Below are 24,898 nucleotides of genomic sequence, written 5' to 3'. Positions count from 1 at the left end.
TTTCATCTTGACTCAACTCAGAATAAATGTCTATATGCAAGGATAGATGATACCTAGTTATGGCATAAAAGGTTTTGTCATGTTAATTTTGATAATCTGATCAAAATAAGTAAGAAGCACCGAGTAAGAGGTCTACCGAGTCTTGAAAAACCTGAGAATGCTATGTGTCGAGAATGCCAGATGGGTAAGATGACAAGATCAAGCATTACAAGTAAGTCCTACACTTCTAAGGGAATTTTAGATCTTGTGCATATTGATCTTTATGGTCCTATGAAAGTTCAGAGTTATTATGGTGATAAATATTTCATATTATTTGTGGATGATTACTCAAGGATGATGTCAGTAATGTTTTTAAAAGAAAAATCAGAATCTTTTCAAATGTTTAAATGGTACAAGGCTAGAGTTGAAAATGAAACAGGAAGACAACTGAAATGTCTCAGATCAGATAGAGGAGAGTTTACTTCTGATGAGTTCAACTTATTTTGCAATGATCATGGTATAAAAAGACAAGTCTCTGCACCGAGAACTCCACAGCAGAATGGGATAGTTGAGAGAAGGAACAGATCTATTGTGGATTTTGCCAGAACCTTGATGATTGAAAAGAAAGTTCCACAAACATTTTGGAGAGAAGCAATAAGCATAGCAATTTACACCCTGAACCGAGTACAACTAAAGAAAGGAACTTTGAAGACACCTTATGAAATCTGGTATGACAAGAAACCTAATGTAAGTTATTTTAAAATCTTTGGGAGTAGATGCTATGTTCACAAAGATGATAGAAATGGTAAGTTTGATCAGAAAAGTGAAGAAGGAACATTTCTAGGTTATTCTTCTAGAAGAAAAGCATTTAAATGTCTGATCAAATCATCTAACAAATAGTAGAAAGTGCAAATGTGAAAATTGATGAATTTGCAGAAAGAAATGATGAAGGAAACTCCAAAGAACTAGAAGATTATGAAGGATTTGTCTATGTTCAACTGAGAAGTCCTACGGAGAAGACTACTGAAGAAAATGAAGAGAATATCCAGTTACCAAGTGATGAAGAAGATCATACAGAGCCTACCGAGCCTGTATTAGCCAAGCATGTTAGAAGGAATCATGCACCAAGTCAGATTACAGGAGATAAGAATGATCCAGTGATGACAAGGAACAAACTGAGACAAAACACATGTCTAATATCTGAATTTGAACCGAGAGTAGTGAAAGAGGAATTTAACAGTGAAGATTGGATAAATGCTATGATAGAAGAGATTGATCAAATCAAGAAGAATGACACATGGACACTGGTCCCAAGACTAAAGGACAAAAATGTAATCGGTACAAAATGGATCTTCAAAATCAAGCTAAATGAAAAAGGTGAGGTCATTCAGAATAAAGCAAGACTAGTTTGCAAAGGTTATGCCCAAGTAGAAGGAACTGATTATGGTGAGACTTTTGCACCTGTGGCAAGACTTGAAGGAGTAAGAACATTGTTGGCATATGCTGCTTACAAGAATTTCAAGGTATATCAAATGGATGTCAAATCTGCATTTCTGAATGGTATATTAGAAGAAGAAGTTTTCATTGATCAACATGAAGGATTTGTTGAAGGTGAAAATAATGATCGGGTATGTAAATTGAACAAAGCTTTATATGGTTTGAAACAAGCACCTAGAGCATGGTATGGGAGATTGCACTCATATTTGATCAAAATTGGTTTTATAAGAACAAGTGAAAACAACAATATGTACATGAAGAATGATGAAAATGGAATACTGATCTCAGCCATATTTGTTGATGATATTATCTTTAGTGGAAATGATTCTCTATGCAAGAACTTTGGAAATGAAATGAGTAAAGAATTTGAGATGTCCTTAATTGGTGAGATAAAATATTTTATAGGTCTGTAGATACTGCAAATGAAGGATGAGATTTTCATTATCCAATCCAAGTACATAAAGGAAATATTGAAGAAATTTGGAATGGAGGATTCAAAACCAGTAAGTACTCCTATGACTATCAGCTGTAAACTATCAAAGAATGATGAATCTGCATCTGTTGATGAGACACTTTACCAATCTATGATTGGAAAGTTGCAATATGTTGTTCACAGCAGGCCAGATATAGCACATGTAGTAGGTATTGTTGCAAGATTTTCTGCAGATCCTAAGGAAACACACATGATGGCAATCAAAAGAATTTTCAGATACTTAAAAGACACTGAAGATTATGGCTTAGTATATCAGAAAGGAAATGTTTTTGATAAAAAAGTTTATACTGATGCTGATTGGGCAAGCAACATTGATGACAGGAAGAGCACAAGTGGAGGAGCTTTCTTTTTAGGAGAAAGACTAGTGAGTTGGCTTAGCAAAAAACAAGGATGTGTTTCTCAGTCAACAACAGAAGCTGAATATGTTGCTGCAGCACTGAATTGCACCAATATAGCATGGATCAAACAACTATTGGAAGGTATAAATGAGCAAGTTACCGAGCCAGTAACTATATTCTGTGATAACACTAGTGCCATTAACATTTCAAAGAATCTTGTTATGCACTCTAAGACAAAGCACATCTCTATCAAATATCATTATCTTAGAGAAGAAGTTCAAGAGAAGAAAGTGGTTTTGGAGTATGTTAGCACAAAGGAACAAATTGCAGACATCTTCACCAAGACACTGCCAAAGGACACTTTTGAGTATCTCAGAAGTCAGTTAGGGGTCCTACCCCTATCTTCCATTCACTAACCGAGTTTGGTGAAAGCATCAATTTGATGACTCTACAGAATATCTTTTAGGAGTTGATGCTTATTTACACACTTTAGGAGGTTTTCTAAAGGTGTACATGAAACAATAAACAGGGAATAGGAATTGAAGACAAAATGCTCTGACCAAGACTGAATTGATACATAACAGCATGGAATTCATTTCTCAGAGGAAGAAATTATGTTTTTAGTTCTTTTCATTTTTGGCATTGTTGTCAAAGGCGGAGAAGACTATTGTATGGGGGAGAAGTCTACTGACCGAGGAGAAGACTAATGATAGAGGGAGAGCATTTTAGAATTTCACAGCAATCTGAATCCGAATCAATAAAGTCAAATCAATTGGTTTTGCCATCAATGCCAAAGGGGGATATTGTTGGCATTATAATAGACAAGAAGAAGGTTGGCATTCCAATTACAATGAGAGATTGTTGGTATTTCAATAAGGATATTGAGAAGGTTGTTGATGACTATGGATATAACTGATTAAGGATGATTACTATCTTAATATTATTATTTTGTCATTGATGTCAAGAAATTGATTTTCTAATTCAGTATGATGTTACCATATCTTAAGAAGTATGATTTGATGAGTATAAAGATGTCGGTAAAAGACACGGAAAGAATATGATGAATAAGGGGATAAGTTATTCAATGGGAAACTATTACCGAGTTAGAAAATGATGAGATCATGATGTTTAAATTGTTTTGATATCCTACATATGCTATTGTTTGAAAGGTTAATACTATACTATGTTACCGAGCAAAGAACCTAGTCGGTAAACCCTAAGGTTATCACTATTAGTTAATGAAGGTAGAATGTCTACCGAGTGAAGTTTAGTATTTATCGAGTTACAACCGAGCTATAACAGAATGCATTAAATGTTTACATGTGATATTTAATGAAGGAAGCTAATGAGCTGGAGCGGATTAAATGATTGGTAAGCCGTGTATGAAGATTGTTAAAGAATCTATGGTAAAGAAAGGTCGGCAGGAAGATCTACAGCTCAGATTGAACCACAATACCCTAACACAAGTTCCAAGGTGAAAATGCAAGTTCCAAGGTGGGGTAAAACATTTTTAGATCGAAGGATACATTGAACCTAGATAAGATTGAAGATCTGATGGCTCTGATTGATCATGGGAAGTGTGATCAATGAGATTAAGGGGTTGGAAGATTGTTTATAAATAGGAAACTGTTGATAAACAATGGATGTGGGCAAGTGTATGCATAGGGACGCTACATAGTGATTAGCGAGCACTGAAGCTTGAAGACTTGTTTTGATAACAGAGTATAGAGCCCAGCAGAGGGACAAGATAAGTCCTATGAATTGATTATATTGAGCAAATAAGAATCTGCTTCAGCATTTTTAGATGTGAAGTTGCAGACATATTTTTATTACTGTTATTTTGAGAAGTAGCAAAAAATCTCTTAACCAAGTGGACTTAACAGTCTTATTTGTAAAATCCTCTAGCAAGGTGACATTCTTATTGAGTGTTTGAAATCCTTTAACAAGGTCACTTCTAACAAGGTGAAGATCCTAACAAATCTTAGGGAAATCCCTTAACCAGGTCACATCTAGCAATGTGTTTGTAATCTTTAATAGGATTTTCTTTTAACCGAGCATACTCTAGAAGAGTATATTTCTTAGTGGGTCCAAAATCCCACAGTGGTTTTTCCCTATTTGGGTTTCCATGTTAAATCTAGTGTTATATGTTTGTGATCTTATCTATTTATAGGTCTGCATGCATTACTGTTTTTTTGATAAGGTTATCGAGGTTGAATCTATTGTTTTTATTGAAGATTAAGTCTGAATGATTCAACCCCCCCCCCCTCTCTCATATTGTTAGCTTGGCATCTGTACTAATCATATTTAGTATCAGAACTATCAAGAAAGACAATGCCTTTCTTTAGTCTTTGCAACTCAAAAGTTGAGGCATTATCTCTTGAATGTTGAGATCCATGTTATCATTAAATTTGATCCTATTAAATATATTTTCCCCAAAACTGACCTTTCCGAACACTTAGCTAAGTGGGTTATGATGTTGACCAAGTTTGACTTTAAGTTTATCTCACAAAAGGAAATAAAGGGTCAAGCATTGACTGACCACTTAGTTGATGCTCCTTCACCCTTCTCCCTACCTAATCCAGAGTCTTTTCCCAATGAATATATTTTTTTGATTGAGGTTGATGAGACTTGGGAATTTTACTTTGATGGCTCTAACTTTCATACAGGATCAGGGGTAGGGGTGGGCTTAATCTCTCCTCAAAAGAAGCCTATTCCTTTATCATATTGTCTCAATTTATTATGTACCAACAATGTTGCTTAATATGAGGCTCTTATAGCTGGAATTAAAGTAGCCTTGGCATTGAATTTGAAACATCTACATATTTTTGGAGATTCTCAACTAATCATAAGAAAAGTAACAGGACTTTATCAAGATAAGCAAGACAAATTATCACAATATAGATATCTAGCTTTATCCTTGTTGCAAAAATTTGATTCTTATACCATGGAGCCCGTCCCTCAAAAAGATAATTGACATGCTAATGCAATGGCATGTGTTTCCTCTCTGGTGTCTCTAGAGGACCCCTTGGCAGATCTTAAATTCACTATTCACAACCTTACTACCCCGGCTATTGCTAATAATCCTAGTGATGTAGCATATTGTTGCATTATATATCTGATGAATGGTACTCGCATATCATGAGATATTTGAGTGATGGTAACTTTCCTAGTTCTGCAAATTATAATTCTAGGGCTAGGATTCACAAATTGGCTGCTAGGTACATTATCCTTTCTAATGTTCTTTATAGGAGGGGTTATAATGGTCTTCTCCTACAGTGCTTAAAAAAGGCTGAAATCCCTATTTCTCTTGAGGAAGCACATTTAGGTGCTTGTGGGGGTCATTTTGGGGGTAGATCCTTAGTTCAAAGATTGCTCTGAATGGGATATTATTGGAAAACCATGTAGAAGGATTCCTTTGTGTTTGTTAAATGATGTCATCAGTGTCAACAACATAGCAATTTGATCCATGCCCCTGCCCAAGAGCTTCGGTCACATGTAGTGTCTTGGCCCTTTTCTACATGGGGTTTGGATCTTGTTGGTAAAATATCTCCTCCCTCATCTCAAGGACATGCCTTCATCATAACTACCACTAACTACTTTACGAAGTGGGTAGAAGTCGTTCCTCTTTGGTCCACTACCGTTGAAGTAATTTGTCAATTCATTTTAGGAAACATTATTTCTCAATTTGGGATACCTTCTGCCTTAGTTTCAGATAATGGAACATCATTCAAAAATAAGGATGTGAATAATTTTCTTGAGAAATATCATATTCAACATAAATTTTCTACACTATATTTTCCTCAATCAAATGGTCAAGCTGAGTCTTTGAATAGGATAATTGAGCAAATTCTTTGAAAGACTATAAACAAGCATTGTAAGGATTGGCATACTCAATTAACCTATGCTTTGTGGGCATATCACATGAGTGTACATGTTGCTATGGGTTGTACTCCTTATAATCTTATTTATGGTGCTGATGCAATTATGCCTTTGGAGTTAGAGATTCCTTCTTTGAGAGTCTCTCTTAGGGGTATAGTGGATGATGATTCCTATAGAGATAAAAGACTTCAACAACTTGAGATGCTCGATGAGTGGCGTATAAATTCCCTTGAGCATATTCAAGCATATCATAAAAATTTGCAACGAAGCTACAACAATAAGGTTATTCAACATTCCTTCTTAGTAGGTGATTTGGTCCTTTACGAGAATCAACCCAATGTGACTGCTTTACTAGAGGAGAAAGGAAAATTCAGTCCTAATTGGCTTGGACCATACATTGTTGTCAAGGTCTATGGATTAGGTTCTTACAGGATAGCAAATGTGGAAGGTATGCCTCTCAAGGAACCCATAAATGCTATGCACCTTCGAAGATACTATGCCTAATTTTATTCTTCTCTCTCTTTCTCTCTTTCTAGTCTTCTTCCTATTTTCCCTCTATATCTTTTCTTTTTTATCAAAATTGGGTAATATGTTAGCATGTCTTCATTAAAGTATGTAAGATGGAATGATGTTATATTGTTTGGTCTACATTACTTCATTCTTGACAAGCATGTTTCATTACTTTATTGTTTGTCTTGGATTCTTTTATGTAAATTATAATTGATTTACATTTCATATGTGCTAGAATGTTATACAATTTCTTATGTGTTGAGTAGAATTATATCATGTGGTGTTTAATTAGAGTTTATTAAATCACATTAGTTATATATTTCTTAGGCTTAATACATTCTTCTTTTACATCATCAAAGTATAATTTGATTAAATACTTAGTTATTTAATTAAATCACACATGAATTGAATTAATCATGAAGCATTGAGAAATCAATCACATGGAAATTAAAATCAGATATACATGATCATTACTCAATATGTTACTTATCTAAGAAATGCATATATTGTTTAAGCATTAAAATAACATAGCCATGAGTATCTTGACATATACATCAATAAATCAAAATCATCTCCTATCCTTAGGACTAGTAGCTAGAGGATGGTGGCTAGATGCCCCCTCCTAATCTGGTCGTGGGGGTGGCCCCATGGGGTTATATCATGATACGGGCCATGAGAGACTCCGCGAGGAGCTACTATGATCCCTCTCCATCATGATCCCTTGGTATGTGGCTGCCTTTGTCTATGACATTGCTAGGTCACACTCTGTCTGTCGTAATCTCTCTTGTAGGACCTCCACCTTCATCTGAATAGGGGAGAAAAGGTCCTCATGTTGTCCTGCACTCCTTTGGGATCTGTGTGATATCTTAGAGGAGCTAGGAACATGCACAATCACAATAAAGTCTGTCACTTCATTCTAAATCAAAGAATGCCACTCCTGGACAGTAGCTGCAAGATAGCAAGAAATTTTCATTAGCAACATTATATATCATCAAATCTAAGCAAGTAAGATACATAAGTAAATCAATAACATGACATATTTCCTAGATCTCCCTCTTGCCATTAGGGATCACGGACAGTGATCACCTGAGACTAGGACCCGCTAGGCTCTCTGTGCTCGTACTGTCTTTGTACAATAGGTGTGGACCGATGGGGACCAGGATGAGGACCCCTTATAGTGTTAGGACCTGGAGGCAACTGAGAGGGTGGGGGTGAATTAGTTGTCTATTAATTTCAACCCAAATATAACTTAATCAAACTTGATTCATAATACTGGTAAACAAAACTTAATTTCAGTTGATAATTTAATAGTTAATAATAATATCGGTGAAGCTTAATGCATGAATCAGAAAGAGAAACATCCACAATACATAACATAGATATTTGTATGTGGAAACCCTGTAAGAGGAAAACCCACGGTGGGAAACCTTACCCACAATCAGATGATACTATTGCAAATAGTATGTATGTACAAATGGGGTGTGCACATGCAGAAAGGCCAACTGCCTAGAGCTCACTGCTCAAATGGGAGTCGCAATGACTATAGTAGGATGGTTAAATCCTAGATAATGTACTGCTCAAAATAGCATCTTCTTATGCTGGATTCAGTACCGATCAAGCTCAGATTATCTCCTTCAAACCTTCCTTGAATCTTCAAATAATTTCTGTGTGAGTAGCTCTACTTATATTCGCATATACCGAATATCACAACCTTACCATACCATATTACATTCCATTTTTCACTACCACATAATCTCACAAATGAGATCTTACATATATACCAAAACCTAAGACCAAATGTGTAGGCCGTCTCACTAAGAATATTACAATTAAATCAATTACAAATGAATTAATATGTGATGCATCATGTCAACTTAATTCATTTACAATAATAACCAATCAATAAATTATCTCCATAACGTGTTATACGGATCTGAAATAGATAACGCATGTCAGTTCATAACCTAGACCAATTTTCCGATAACAACAAATATGCCAACTTAATTAGACCAATAACCAAATCACCAAAACAAGTGTCCAAACCATGTCTTCGACATAACCAAGTAATCTCTAGATGATAACAAATCATCCTTAGTGCCAGTGAACAATAAAACCTACCAGTGAACCAAATACCGGTGACTGTGCATAAGTCACTGAACATGCCAGTGAACATAATGTGGTGGTTCAATATAACCAAAGATCTCCAGAAAAATAAGTGTTGATAAGTGTTGACATCAATTTCAAAACCAATGTAACACATCCATAATACCAGCAATCTCCCCCTTTGGCATTGATGGCAACACAAGATGGAAAAACATCTAAGTGCCAAAGTCAAAATGCCAAAAACTAAAAACCAACAATCTCCCGAAGAGATCAATTACAGAATATCTCTCCCCCTAGGATAATGATTCCAAAATACAAATTTTTTCCATAGATATCTCTCCCCCTTTAACATAAAATGCCAAAGCAATACAAAAACTAGATACAACTAGTTCATAGAACTAATTAAAAATACCAACTACTCCCCCTGAGAAGTAGCTCTCCTCCATCAAGGCTGGAAAAAGGTTTCTCTGTTAATCTATGTCAGTCTGATGCCAATCTCCAACTATCTAAGTCTCTACTGATGAGGGTATTACCCCAAGATACTCTCTGAGATATTCAAAGGCTTCTTTAGGTAAAGGCTTTGTAAAGATATCTGTAATCTTCTCTTTAGCATTCACATAAACCAATTTCACTTCCTTTGCTTTAACATTCTATTTCAGAATATTGTATTTGATAGAAACATGTTTAGTTTTAAAGTGAAATACCAGATTCTTTGATATATCAATTGTTGTTGAATTATCACAATAAATGATTATAGGCTCTTTGCATTTTACCTTTATATCCTTCAACATTAGCTTAATCCATAATACCTAAGTACAATTAGTTGTTGCTGCAGCATATTCTGATTCTGCTGTTGATAATGATGTACAACTCTGTTTCTTGCTCAGCCATAAAATCAATCTGCTACCAAGAAAGAATGCTCTATCGGTGGTGCTCTTTCTATCATCTACATCTCCTACCCAATTTGCGTCGGTGTATGCAAATAAGTCAAAATTTTCATCTTTAGGATACCATAAGCCAAGATTTGTTGTGCCTTGTAGATACCAGAAAATCCTTTTCACTGTTGATTCATGATTTTCCTTAGGATTACTCTGAAATCTTGAAACAATACATACTGCATTCATAATATCAGGTCTTGTTTGTGTCAAATACTGTAAACCTCCAATCATAGATTTATATCTTGTCAGATTAACAGGGGCTGAATCATCCTTCAGTGATAGTTTATCAGTTGTAGTCATAGGAGTACTTACCGGTTTAGAGTTTTCCATACCAAATTTCTTTAGTAGTTCCTTCAAGTACTTTGATTGACATATGAATATACCTTTATCAATTTGTGAAATCTGCAATCCTCAAAAGAATTTTATCTCCCCAATCATAGACATTTCAAATTCTTCCTGCATCTTATTAGCAAAATCCTTACACAATTCATCTTGTCCTCCAAAAATGATATCATCAACAAAAAATTCAATAACCAAGATGTCATCATTAGTCACTTTTAAATATAAGTTGTTGTCAGCATTACCTTTATTGTAACCAAGCTTGAAAAGATATTTGTCCAATCTAGCATACCAAGCTCTAGGAGCTTGCTTCAATCCATACAAATCTTTCCTTAATCTACAAACCATATCTTTGTTATTTGTCAAATAAAATCCATTAGGATGCTCAATGTAAACATCCTCTTCAAGATCACCATTCAAGAATGCACATTTAATATCCATTTGATATACATTATAGTTCTTGTGTGTTGCAAATGCAAGAAATAGTCTAACTACCTCAATTATAGCTACCAGTGCAAAGGTTTCATTGTAATAAATTCCCTCTTTCTGTGAATATCCCTTACACACTAATATTGCTTTGTTTTTTATTACCTTACCATCTTCATTAAGTTTATTTATGAATACCCATTTAGTTCCAATTACATTTTTATTTTTAGGTCATGGAACCAATGTCCACGTGTTATTCTTTTCAATTTGTTCCAATTCATCTTCCATAGCTTTAATCCAATGTTTATCTTTACATGCCTCACAAATAGATGTTGGCTCAATTTGAGAAATTAAGCATACCTCTTCATTTGTCAGTCTTCCTCTTGTCATTACACCTTGATACTTATTCCCAATTATCTGACTTTCAGAGTGATTCAATCTTACATACCTAGGTTTATTCACTTGATGTAGTTCTTTAGTCACTATAGAATTATCTAATGATGCCTGTGTGACTGGATCTATATTTTGTACCGGTGCACTCAGTGTAGGTTCATTTATGATCATCTCAATTGTTGGTTTAGAATCTATAGATCTTGAATTACCTTTAAATTGTTCATCTATCTTCACATTTTCACTCTCAATGATTTTCCGCAATCTTTTATTAAAACATCTATATGTCTTTCTCTTAGATGAATAACCAAGAAATATTCCTTCATCACTTCTAGGATCAAATTTACCAACATACTCATCTCTCCTAATATAACTTTTGCTTCCAAATATTTTGAAATATTTAAGAGTAGGAGTATTTCTATACCATATTTCATGAGGGGTCTTACCGGTTTCACCTTTGATGTGAACTTTGTTGAAAGTGTAAACTACTATATCCACTAATTCTCTCCAATACACATGAGGTAGGTTTTCTTTTGATATCATGCTTCTAGCTGCATCCAGAATAGTTTTGTTCTTTCTTTCCACAACTCCATTTTGTTGGGGTGTCAGAGGTGCTAATAGCTATCTTCTGATTCCATTCACTTCATAGAATGTATTAATTCCTTAGATGTGAATTCACCTCCTTGATCTAATCTTAAACATTTGATTTTCTTACCTGTTTCATTTTCTACCATTGCCTTGAATAGTTTGAATTTCCCAAAAGCTTCTGATTTCTCCATGAGAAAAGTAACAAAATACATTCTAGAATAATCATTAATTATTAGCATAAAATATCTATCTCCCTGTAGACTTCTAGTTATTGCCAGACCACATAAATCAGTATGAATTAAATCAAGAACATTATTGGATTTCTCTGGAATACTCTTAAAATTTGTTCCAACTTGCTTTCCAAATTTACATTCCTTACATACCGGATTGTGAGGTTTTACAATCTTAGGTAAATCCCTTACTACCTTAGTTGTACTGATCTTTAAAATGCAATCAAAATTTACATGACAAAGTCTCTTATGACATAACCAACTTTCATCAACATGTTCAATCAAGCATGTCTTCTCATTGTTATTCAAATGAAAGATATTACCTCTAGTCTGATTACCAGTTTCAATTTCCAAACCTGTTGTGTTCAAGATTTTGCATTTACCATTCTTGAATTGTAACTGAAATCCATTTTCAACTAATTGGCCAACACTCAAAAGATTATGCTTCAAACCTTCAACATAATAAATGTTGTCAATATTGTATTCTTGAAAAGTTAAGAATTTACTTTTATCACTAGTCATATGATGTGAACATCTGGAATCAATGATCCATTAATCTTTTTCTTCAATTTTAGTTGTGAGGGCCTACTTTACCAATTTTACAATAGGTGCTGGTTGATCTTCTGTTATTGCAACAAAAGACCATCCATTATCTATCGATTCCTACTCAGAATCATCAGTAACTCCTTCATCAGCATAGTAACATGATTTGTCTCTATTCTTCTTAAATTTGTATCTCTGATATTCAGGGTTAGGCTTATATTTTCTTTTAGCTTCTTCTCTCAATCTTGCATGTCTATCAGGACACCTAGATGCATACGACCACTTTTATTGTAGTTAAAACATTTAAATGGTGCTTTACCTTCATACTTACTTCCAACTGGACCTTTAGACATTTTCCTTGCGAATAGTGCTTCAAGTTCTTCCAGTTCTTCATTTTCCCTTCTGATGTCATCAATTTCTTTTGCATAAAGTGCTTTCCAATCATTTTTCTCAAATGATCATGATGATGTTGCAGGTGATGATGCTTTGAAGGATAAATCTATCTTAATTGTAGCAACAGGACCAAATTCCTCAAACTCAAAAGATGAAAGTTTTCCAACCAAAGTATCTCTAGATACTGTTGTATTAGGCATTGTTCTCAATTCATTAATAGCAGTTACTTTTATTTTGTATGCCGGTGGCAATTCTCTTAAAACTTTAGAAACAATCTCATCTTCACTTAAGGATCCTCCACAACATTGTATACCCAAAACAATTTCATTAACTCTTTCCATAAAGGCAAAAATTCTTTTACCTTCTTTCATTTTTTAGATTTTCATACCTGACCTAGAAGCATTCCATTTTTGCAATTTTGATAGTGGTATCTCCTTCATTCAATGTCTCCAATTTATCCCAAATATCTTTAGTAGTAGATCGGTCTAATAATCCCATGATTTGTTGATCTGACAATGGGCTCAAAAGTTCTTCTCTTGCTTTGCAATCATTCTCCTAATCTTTAGCCAAGGTTGGTGGATTAGGTTGACTCTATGTGGGACCAACATAGCCATTCTTTGTAACATCCCATATATCTCTTCCAATGCAATTTAGATGTGTCTCCATTCTGATCTTCCATATACCATAGTTAGTTCCATCAAGTTTTGGACTGTCCTTGAAAAAGTTAGTTGCCATAGAATCTCCTCAAGCTATTAAACTTCTACAAAAAGAGGACTTAGCTCTAATACCAATTGTTAGGACCCAGAGGCAACTAAGAGGGGGAGGGTGAATCAATTGTCTATTAATTTCAACCCAAATATAACTTAATCAAACTTGATGCATAATATCGGTAAACCAAACTTAATGTCGATTGAGAATTTCACAGTTAATAATAATACCGATGAAGCTTAATGCATGAAACATAAAGAGAAACAACATCCACAACACATAACACATATATTTGTACATGGAAACCCTGTATGGGGAAAAACCATGGTGGGAAACCTTACCCACAATCAGATGATACTACTGTAGATAGTATGTGTGTACAAATGGGGTCTGCATATGCAGAAAGGCCAACTGCCTAGAGCTCACTACTCAAATGGGAGTCGCAATGACTATAATAGGATGGTTAAATCCTAGATAATGTACTGCTCAAAATAGCATCTTCTTATGCTGGATTTAGTATCGATCAAACTCATATTATCTCCTTCAAACATTCCTTGAATCTTCAAATGATGTCTGTGTGAGTAGCTCTTCTTATATTCGCATATACTCAATATCACAACTTTACCATATCATATTACATTCCATTTTTCACTACCACATAATCTCACAAATGAGATCTTACATATATACCAAAACGTAAGACCAAATGTGTAGGTCAGCTCACTAAGAATATTATAATTAAAGAAACTACAAATGAATCAATATGTGATGCATCATATCGTCTTAATGCATTTACAATAATAACCAATCAATAAATCATCTCCATAACGTGTCGTGCTAATTTGGAATAGATAACGCATGCTGGTCCATAACCTAGACCAATTTGTCGGTAACAACAAATATGCCAACTTGATTAGACCAATAACCAAATCACCAAAACAAGTGTCCAAACCATGTCTTGGACATAACCAAGTAATCTCTGGATGATAAGAGATCATCCTCAGTGTAGGTGAACAATAAAACCTATTAGTGAACCAAATACCAGTGACTGTGCATAAGTCATTGAACATGTTGGTGAACATAATGTGCTGGTTCAACATAACCAAAGATCTCTAGAAAGATAAGTGTTGATAAGTGTTGACATCAATGACAAAACCAATGCAACACATCCATAATACCAACATATAGGGTCCCTCTCTGCCTACAGTGGGAGACTTAGTGGATCTAGGGCTATGGTATCCTCCCCGAAGTGATGAGGAATTACATCTAACTCATCTTCCTCCTCCTCCTCCTCATTATCCTTGTCATCCTCCAACATCCTCCTCCTCCTCTTTCTCCTCATCCTCTTCCTCCTCTTCATCCTCCTCATCATCTCCATCCTAATCTCCCTCTTTAATATCAAGATCATCTCCATCTCCACTTGCCTTCTGCTCCTCTATGTCGCCAACCTGATCATCTGATCTCTCCTCAAATGTATCAGATCCCTCTCCATTGCCTAGCTATTTCCATAGTCTGGGGTTCCCTCTAGGGAATTCTACTAGGAAAATAGCTTCAGGGTATGTCCTCCCCCACCATGTGATGTACTATTGGTGCGCATCTGAATCATCTCTATAATCTATCACTATGTCCTGATCTAACCCATCTGAATCTATGATGTCAATCTCATCACTAGTAGACCTAGGAATGGCTCCTAGCCTCAACATCACATGTGAGTATTGGATGTACATAGGCACATTAGTAGGAACACACTACTCAAACTCAAACTATAGCCGAACTCGGTCGAAGTAGAAGGGAATGAGTATGTGATTGTACCACCCCTCTAGTAGACACTTTGTCTGTATGTTGAACATTTGTCTATGTATCCTTTCCCACATGTACATCCTAAGGTAGGGTCTCCATATGACTCTTCCCATTGTCAATCTATCTAAGCTCAACCTCTAATACAATAGATCTCCAAATCACCACTCATGGGTAAGAGGATAAGCATATAGCCTAGGCTGCTCTGGGACTAGCTCTATGGGGGCTCCACTAGGCCTATTGCATTTAATATGCTCAAACATCCACACATATAGTAGTGTGCATGTCATCAGGCTGCATCCCTATCCAAACACATACTCTACAAGGTCATGATAGAGATGTGCAAGCATGCTCTGATCCCAAGAGTATACTGTCTTATATCTCTCCATCACTCGAATGGCATAGATGAGTCCTCCATGCATATGTGTCTCATTCCCATTAGGGAACATGCCTAATGCAAGGGTTGTAATCATGAGTTTCCTCACTAATGGAACCTCACCAATAGGGTGTAGGAGCCAGCTGACCATGATGTGACCCCTTGTCTCATTGTGTATCCCTCTCCCCATAGCATATACCTACTCTCTCCTTTAATCCTCTTTTGTCCGGTTAGATCGGTATCTCATGGTCTCTCCTCTAATGGGAAGGTATAAAATGCAGTATACATCCTCAAGGGTGATAGTCATCTCCCCCATAGGTAGTGAGAATGTTGGGGTGTCTGCATCCCACCTCTCCATCAGTGCCATCAGCATTGCAAAAAGGAATTAGATGGCCAACATGGTCATCGCATCCCACAAGCCCACTGCATGTATTGAATCACTCTCTCCCACTATCAACCTTGGGATCTTCTATCGAAGGCTCTGAAATGTGAGACTGGTGGTATGCTCATGGAGGTATGGTGGTGTCTATAAAATGCAAAGCAATCTATCATCTGTAACTAATAAATCATCATATAATCAATGCAACCATTCTATCAGTTCTAAAATTCATTGCCTGATCTTGTAGCATCATTGGTCACCTCGAATAGGGACCAGGGCTCCCTGAGTGGACCAGGGTGCCCTACTGGGACCATGGCGCCTTACTGGGACCATGGTACCCTAGGAGGACCATGATGCCCTAGGACCCCTAGGTGTCCAAAGAGGGGGCCTAGGCCTAGACTAGGTGATGACATCATCATTCCTAAAAACTATGAAAGCATGAAAAAGTCAAATGGAGTTAATGGAAGGTCAACTCACCTCGTCGAGTGTTTGGTTGGCAAGTATGGACTAGTATAGGATCTCCATCCTTGTAGGTCGCTCAGGTCAGTGTCGAGGCATGATGGCTTGCATGTGAGCTCCTCTGCAATGAATAGTGCCAAAAAGTTAGAAAGTGATAGATGAAGGTGTCACTTTCATATTTATGTTTTATGCACTTTTTCACTTTATGTTTTTAAGAAAACCCTAATTTCTGCACTTTTTCTTCAATCTATCATATCTTGAGCTAGGAGGCTCTGATTCTCACACCATCAGTGGTGTTGGAATCATGATTTCTCCCTCTTTCTCCACATTAGTTCCATAACATGCTTGGATGAGTAATCAAGCCTTGTTGTCAACTTGCTTCTTCAAAATATTTATCACAATTCGTTGTGGAAAACTTGATACCCTATTTCACCTCACTAATAAGCAATTCGAAATAGGGGGCATATAGCTACCTGTGAATTTCATCACATTCCTTAGTAAGAATTAGGTGATTTTTCTATCTAACATGTAGTTTTATAGGGTGTGGTTCCTAACTGTGTACTATAGATACCGTTGGGGGCTTCGTTCAACAACTTATGGATATATCCTTTTTCAAATGATGTTTACTTTTCTGTACTTTAGCTTGCATATGCATATAGTGTCATATGACTGCTAAAGTGGGGCCTAAATGTAGTCGTAAATTGTACACCCTTGCTAGGGTGGTACAATTTCACACTTAGGTTAGCACCCTCCTTAGTGTGTCTTGCATCTTGCATTTCTCATTCCTCTTTAAGTATTTAATTAATTAATTAAATTAAATATAAGGTCATGTCTCATCACTTTACATATTATAAAGTTGGGCCCTTTACCCTAAGTGTGCCTCTTTTCATCTTATCCCACAAATGAATCATTTAATCATAAACCCTAATTATGTATTATTTTGACCGTTTAGGCCTGATTCCGCATATCAAAACATCTCAAAATCATTGGTAACTTTGCGATGCACTCTAATATCATCATATATAACGACCCTAAAAATTTGTTGACAAGTTGGATGGACCATCGTGGGAATGCACATGGTCCGTGGCTTTTTCCCTGAAATTTTGGGAGCACAATCCTATGATATAATAATGATTAACCCCAAAATATCAGTGGGAAATTTAAATCCTAGGTCAGCCTAAACATGAAATTAAGATCTAGGGTTTCATACTTAAGAGCTCTCTTTCTTCATTTGAAGGGGTCTTCTTCTAAGAATCTAAGAACATTTTTTTGAAGAATTAGAGCCTTCTTTGTAGCGAAAGAGTAGATCTTTGAAGTATTCAACAACATTCAATATTCATCCATCAAAGATTCATCAAGCATCATTTTATCAATTGGGGGCTTCTGAAGATGTAGAAGAACAATAGGAGATCACCGACTGACGATTGGCTTGTACCTCTCCCTTGGGGTTGGGTATGGTTTCATCTTGTTTTCATATCTTTTCATAAGCTTCATTTTGATTAATATTCATGCTTTAGATCACTTTTCATTGTGGATTTAGAGCATTTACTTTCTCAATTATAAGCAATTAGGTTTACTCTTTAGGGTTGCTCTAGGTTGTTTACTTTCATTCTTTGGATCTTGCACACACACAAGGTTCTTGCACATACATTTTCAGTATATTATCAGTTATTTGTGGAGGTGGAAATCACCAACACAGAGGTTTGACTAAGGCAAAACCCTATATAGCCACCCCAAACCCTCTATTTTCAACTTCAGGTATAGGTTCGGATCTGAGTGTCGCTGGAAGTTTCAAGATCAAAAGAGCACACCTGGACAGTTCTGGGTTGCAGATCTTGGCAGAAACCCCAAGGACAGGGGTATGGTGCCCTGGTCTTACCCAAGACAGTGGCATGGTGCCATGGTCTTGCCCTCTATTAGCAGGACTTGGTAGAGCAACACTTTGCACACTCCAGAATCCTTCCTGTCAATTTTAGCTCCAAAATTGTAGAATCAGGACAATGGCGTGGCACCCTAGTCCCAAACATTCCTACTCAGATTTAAGACACAAGTGCACTTCTGATTTTTCCTTTTGATCTATACTTTTCAGCAATGTATCAGTTGTTTTTTATCTGCATTCTTAGATTAGGGTTTTCTTGCTTACTTGCTTTCTAGGTTAGATTGCATTTTACATCATTCCTCTCTCTCATTTACAACAAAGGAATATATAATCTAAGAGGTAATCCATGACTCTCTCTTGTTAGACAATTTAGAGAAGCTGAAGACTACTGAGAGGGGGGGTGAATTAGTTGTCACAGATTACTAGAAGCATTAGAAATTTAAAACAACAATACCAGAACCCAAAACAATAATATCGGAATAGAAGTTAATCCAATCAAGCATAAACAATAATCATAGAATAAAATGCATCCACAAAATACCAAGATTTGTATGTGGAAAACCTGATAAAGGGAAAAGCCATGGTGGGAAGCCTACCCACAGTCAAATAATACTTTTGCAGTAAGTATGTGAATTTACAATGAAGGGGCCTGCACTTGCAGAAAGGCCAATAGCCTAGAGCACACTCCTCGTCATAAAAGGAGTATCACTGACTACATACAAATCCAGACTACAATCCGGAGAAGTGTTGAAATACAAAAGATAACATCTCCTATGCCTGAGTACAATTTTGATTAAGCTCAATACCAAAGGACTAAATCCTCTTTCACAAACCCAATTTGATCTCCAATGATCAACCAGCTCCTCTGCCTAAATTATATTACATTATTCACACATTACTTTTCTTGACCATGACCTCTTACAATAACCATGATGATCTACAATGAGATCTTACATCTTATTTATACAAGCCCTTGACCATAAACAATCACGTCAGCCACCAGACAATAAACCAATTACATAATTACAAACCGTGTCAGCCTTAGACCAAAACAAATAATATCCACACATAAGACATCCCAAAAATACAATAATAGGTCCTATCCATGCATTACAATAATGTCGGTCCATAATATAGATCAACCGGGACCAAGTATAGGTCCACACAATTCAGCAATGATCTCCAAACGCCAAGACCAAGTATAGGTCCACACACTTCAGCAATGATCTCCAAACTCCAAGTCTCGAACATGATCACCAATAGCATCCTGAAACTCCATCAGAAGCTACACCAACACTAGTTATGCAATGTATCAAATATGTCCACCAAAAGCTCTGTCGGTGAAACCCTCACTGGAACCAGAAACCAATCTTCATAGCAAGAAGGATAGCATCCAATAATTAGACCAAAACCAACTGACCAAATATGAGTATAAGCATTATGAACAAGTCAATTGCATCACCAGATTATACTAGAGTCAACCGGATCATGTCGGATCCAAGTTAACCAGAAACCACTCAACCTACCAGGACCAAAAGGGTGTTTGTAAAGCATCCAAATAGCTAGTGTTGACATCAATGACAAACATCAATGCAACACATAATCAATTCCACCAAATGGCCAACAATCTCCCCCTTTGGCATTGATGGCAACACTAGATGTGAAAAACATCTAAGTACCAAGAAATGCCAACCAAGTCTCCCCCTATGGAAGACAACCAACAATATCCTACATATAGCTCTGAATATCAATGTCTCTCTACCTTTGAATAATATCTCTGTAAAGTTCTGAATTTCTTTTTCACATCACTATCTCTCCCCCTTAGACATCAATGCCATAAATCTGACAAAAATATTAAAGAAAAAAGCATTAGCCTCTGAATATCAGAGCTGACTACTCCCCCTGAGAAGTAGCATCCCACATCAGTGTTCAAATGAATAGTATCTCTGATAATGCAAACTAGACTGATGCCAAACCACATCAATCAAGTCTTTCCTGGAGGGGCAAAAACCCCCAATCTGTCTCTCAAGTACTCAACTGATTCCTTGGTTAGAGGTTCAGTAAAAATATTCGCAATATGTTCTTTAGTGTTCATATAAACTAGTTTAACTTCATTTGCTTCCACCTTATCCTTTAAAAATTTATACTTGATAGATATATGCTTTGTCTTAGAATGAAATACCAGATTCTTTGATATATCAATAGTAGTAGAGTTATCATAGTGAATAACTACCGATGAATCACAATCCACCTTTATATCCTTCAACATTTGGTTCATCCATAAAACTTGTGTACAATTAGTAGTAGCAGCAACATACTCAGCTTCAACAGTGGATAAAGAAGTACATGATTGTTTTTTGTTGATCCATGAAACCAACTTCTTTCCAAGAAAGAAAGCTCCACCAAAAGCACTTTTTCGGTCATCAACATCTCCAGCCCAATCAGCATCTATATATGCACACAAAGTAAAGTTACCATTCTTGGGATACCACAAACCATATTCTGATGTACTTTGCAAGTATCTAAAAATCCTTTTCACCACCATCTTATGATTTTCTCTAGGATCAATCTGAAATCTTGGAACAATACAAACAATATTCATAATGTGAGGCCTAGTCTGAGTCAAATAAAGTAGACCTCCAATCATAAATTTGTATCTTGTAGGATTTATCAGTGCAGAAACATCTTTCCTTGTCAATCTCTCACTTGTAACCATAGGTGTACTTACCAATTTAGAATCTCCCATACCAAATTTCTTCAACAATTCCTTAGCATATTTAGTTTGACAGATAAAAATACCTTTTTCATTCTGAGTAATCTGCAAACCTAAGAAAAATTTCATCTCACCAATCATAGACATCTCAAATTCTTTGTCCATATTCTTAGAAAATTCTATGCATAATTTATCTTCACCTCCAAAAATAATGTCATCAACAAATACTTCAACAATCAGTATATCACCATCAGTGATTTTATAATATAAATTACTGTCAACACTGGCCTTAGTAATACCAAGCCTCAAAAGATATTTATCCAACCTTATATATCAAGCTCTAGGTGCTTGTTTCAATCCATATACAACTTTCCTTAACCTACAAACCATATCAGTTTCATCTGATTGTGAAAAACCATTAGGGTGTTCAATATAAACTTCCTCATTAATATCCCCATTCAATAATGCACATTTAGCATCCATCTGATAAACCTTGTAGTTTTTATAAGTAGCATAGGCAAGAAATAATCTTACAGCTTCAATCCTAACTACTGGTGCAAAAGTTTCTTCATAATCAATTCCTTCCTTCTGAGAATATCCTTTACAAACCAATCTAGCCTTATTCCTTATAACTTTACTATTCTCATTCAATTTATTCCTAAAAACCCATTTAGTTCCAATAACATTTTTATTTTTAGGCTGGGGAACCAAAGTCCATGTGTTATTTTTCTCAATTTGATCTAATTCTTCTTCCATAGCTTTTAACCAAAATTCATCTTTACATGCCTCAATTACTGATTCTGGTTGAACTTGTGAAATTAAACATACCTCATTAGTTTCCATCCTTCTTCTTCTCATCACTCCATTTATCTTATCCCCAATTATTTGATCTTCAAAATGATTCAATCTTACATACCTAGGAGTCTTTTGACTCTCTGTTCATCTTCCCTAATCTTCAGTTACTATAGAATTCTCTGATGTTGCTGGAGTAATTGGTGCAACTATTTATTCCGATAAAGGTGCACTAGTTTAGATATAATCATTTCCACTACTGGTTCCTTCTCATAAATTTTGATTTGACTTTTGCCCAGCTCATCTACTTTGACATTAGCACTCTCCACTATTCTCTACAATCTCTTTTTATAACATCCATATGCTTTTCTTTCATTAGAATAACCAAGAAATATGCCTTCATCACGTCTAGGATCAAATTTCCCAATAGATCATCTCTTCTGATATAATATTTACTACAAAAAATTCTGAAATACTTAACCATAGGTGTATTGCCAAACAATAATTCATAAGGTGTCTTACCGGTTTCTCCTTTAATATGTACCATGTTGAATGTATAAACCATTGTACTAATTCCTTCTCTCTAGTAGATATGACGCAGATTTGCTTCCATCATCATTTTTCTAGCAGCATCCAAGATAGTTCTATTTTTCCTTTCCACAACTCCATTATGTTGAGGTGTCCGAGGAGCAGAAAGTTGTCTTCTTATACCATGCTTGTCACAAAATTTATTAAATTCACCGGATGTGAATTCTCCACCATGATCTGATCTCAAACATTTAATCTTCAATCCTGTCTCAGTTTCCACTTTAGCCTTAAAGATTTTAAACTTTTCAAATGTCTCAAATTTTTCTCTCAAAAAAGTAACCCACATCATTCTAGAATAATCATCAATGATTAGCATGAAATATCTATCACCATGAAAACTTTTAACTCTAGAGGGGTGCACAAATCAGTATGAATAAGATCAAGAACATCATTTGATTTATCTTGTATAATCCTAAAATAGGTTCTGACCTGTTTACCCATTTGACATTCTTTACATACCGGATTATAGGGCTTCATAATCTTAGGTATATCTCTAACAACCTTAGTTGAACTAATCTTTACAATGCAATCAAAATTCACATGACACAACCTTTTATGCCATAGCCAACTCTCATCAATCTATGTAATCAAACATGTATTCTCACCGTAGTTCAAATGAAATATGTTACCTTTTGTCTGTGTATCGGTTGCAATCTCCAAGCCAGATCTGTTAATGATTTTGCATTTTCCATCCTTGAACTATAATTGAAATTACTTACCTACCAATTGTCCTACACTCAAAATATTATGCTTCAAACCTTCAACATAATAAACATTGTCAGTATTGTTCTTACCATCCAATGATATAGTTCCTTTTCCCTTGATCATACATGCCTTGTCATCTCCAAATATAACTAGTCCACCATCAAATTCTTGTAAAGACAGAAAATTCCCTCTATCTCCAGTCATATGATGTGAACAACCATTGACAATTACCCATTCATCCTTATCCTCAATTTTAGAAACAAGTGCCTTCTCCTCAGGTACATTCTCTTCCAGTGTCAGATCATTTTCCTTGATAGCCAAGAATATCCATTCCTTCCCATTGCTAGATCCACTAGCAAAGTCTTCTTCTGATTCATCATCTGAATCAGTAATGCCTTCCTCATCCGCTATGTAGCATGATTTGTTTCTATTTTTCTTGAATCTATACTTGTTCTGATATCCAGGGTTAGGCTTAAAAGATCTTTTAACTCTTTCTTCAAATCTTGAATTCCTTTCAAGACATCTAGATGCAAAATGACCAGTCTTATTGCATGCAAAACATATAAAAGGTTTTTTTACTTCATACTTACTTCCTACTGGTCCTTTCGATACTCTTCTAGAAAATAGTGCTTCAAGTTGCTCAAACTCATCATCTTCTCTCTTCATATCTTCTAATTATTTTGCATATAAAGCTTTCCAGTCTTTCTTACTGGTTGTAGATGTAGATGCATGAAAAACAGGTTTACTCTTCACACCTCCAGAAGGTCCAAATTCCTCAAGCTCAAAAGCAAATAGTTTCCCAACCAAAGTATCTTTGTTGACAAATGTATTAGCCATTGTTCTCAACTCATTGATAGAATTAGCCTTCATTTTGTAAGCCTATAGTAGGGCTCTCAGGACTTTAGAAATACTTTCATCTTCACTCAGAGTTCCACCACAACATTGAATTCCCATTACAATCTCATTTACCCTTTCCATGAATGCAGTAATCCTATCATCTTCTTCCATCTTTAGGTTTTCATATCTCACCTAGTAACCATCAAGTTTAGCAATCTTTATTGTAGGGTCACCTTCATTAAGAGTCTACAACATATCCCATATAGCCTTTCCAGATGATTTGTTTGTTAATCCCATAATTTGTTGATCAGAAAGTGCACACAAGAGGGATTCTCTTTCTCTACAACCATTGTCAAGCTCCTTGTCCAATTTCATCAGAGGAGGATTGCCAGATCCTGGATTAAAGGGTGTGACACTATTCTGTGTGATCTCCCAAATCTCCTTGTTAAGACATCTTAGATGAGTCTCCATCAAAATCTTCCATACGATATAATTTGTTCCTTCAAGCCTCGGTATATCCCTTCAAAAGATAGCTCCAGAAGAAATGGATGAACTTGAAGTATTAGTCGCCATAGAATCTTCCTCAAGTGGTTAAGCTTTTTGTAGAGAGGACCAAAGCTCTGATACCAATTGTTAGATAGTTTAGATAATTAGAAGACAAATGAAAGGGGGGTGAATTATTGGTGTTGGAAATAAGCCACACCCAGACCGATGATGGATTGGTCCAAGAGGGGCTAGTAGCTCAATGGTAGAGCACTCCAGCACCGTATGGAAGGTCCTATGTTCAAGTCCTAGCTGGTCCATGTCTCAACATGGTATCAGAGCTAGGTCCAGGCTAGGATCCCCAAGCACACGAGAGGTGTGGCTTAAGGGGGGGTGTTGGTGTTGGAAATAAGCCACACCCATACCGACAATGGATTGGTCCAAGAGGGGCTAGTAGCTCAGTGGTAGAGAACTCCAGCAAGGTATGGAAGGTCCTAGGTTTGAGTCCTAGCTGGTCCATGTCTCAACATGGTATC

Source organism: Cryptomeria japonica, chromosome 5 (genome assembly GCF_030272615.1).
Source record: "Cryptomeria japonica chromosome 5, Sugi_1.0, whole genome shotgun sequence".
NCBI lineage: Eukaryota > Viridiplantae > Streptophyta > Pinopsida > Cupressales > Cupressaceae > Cryptomeria > Cryptomeria japonica.
This window is presented reverse-complemented; position numbering follows the sequence as displayed.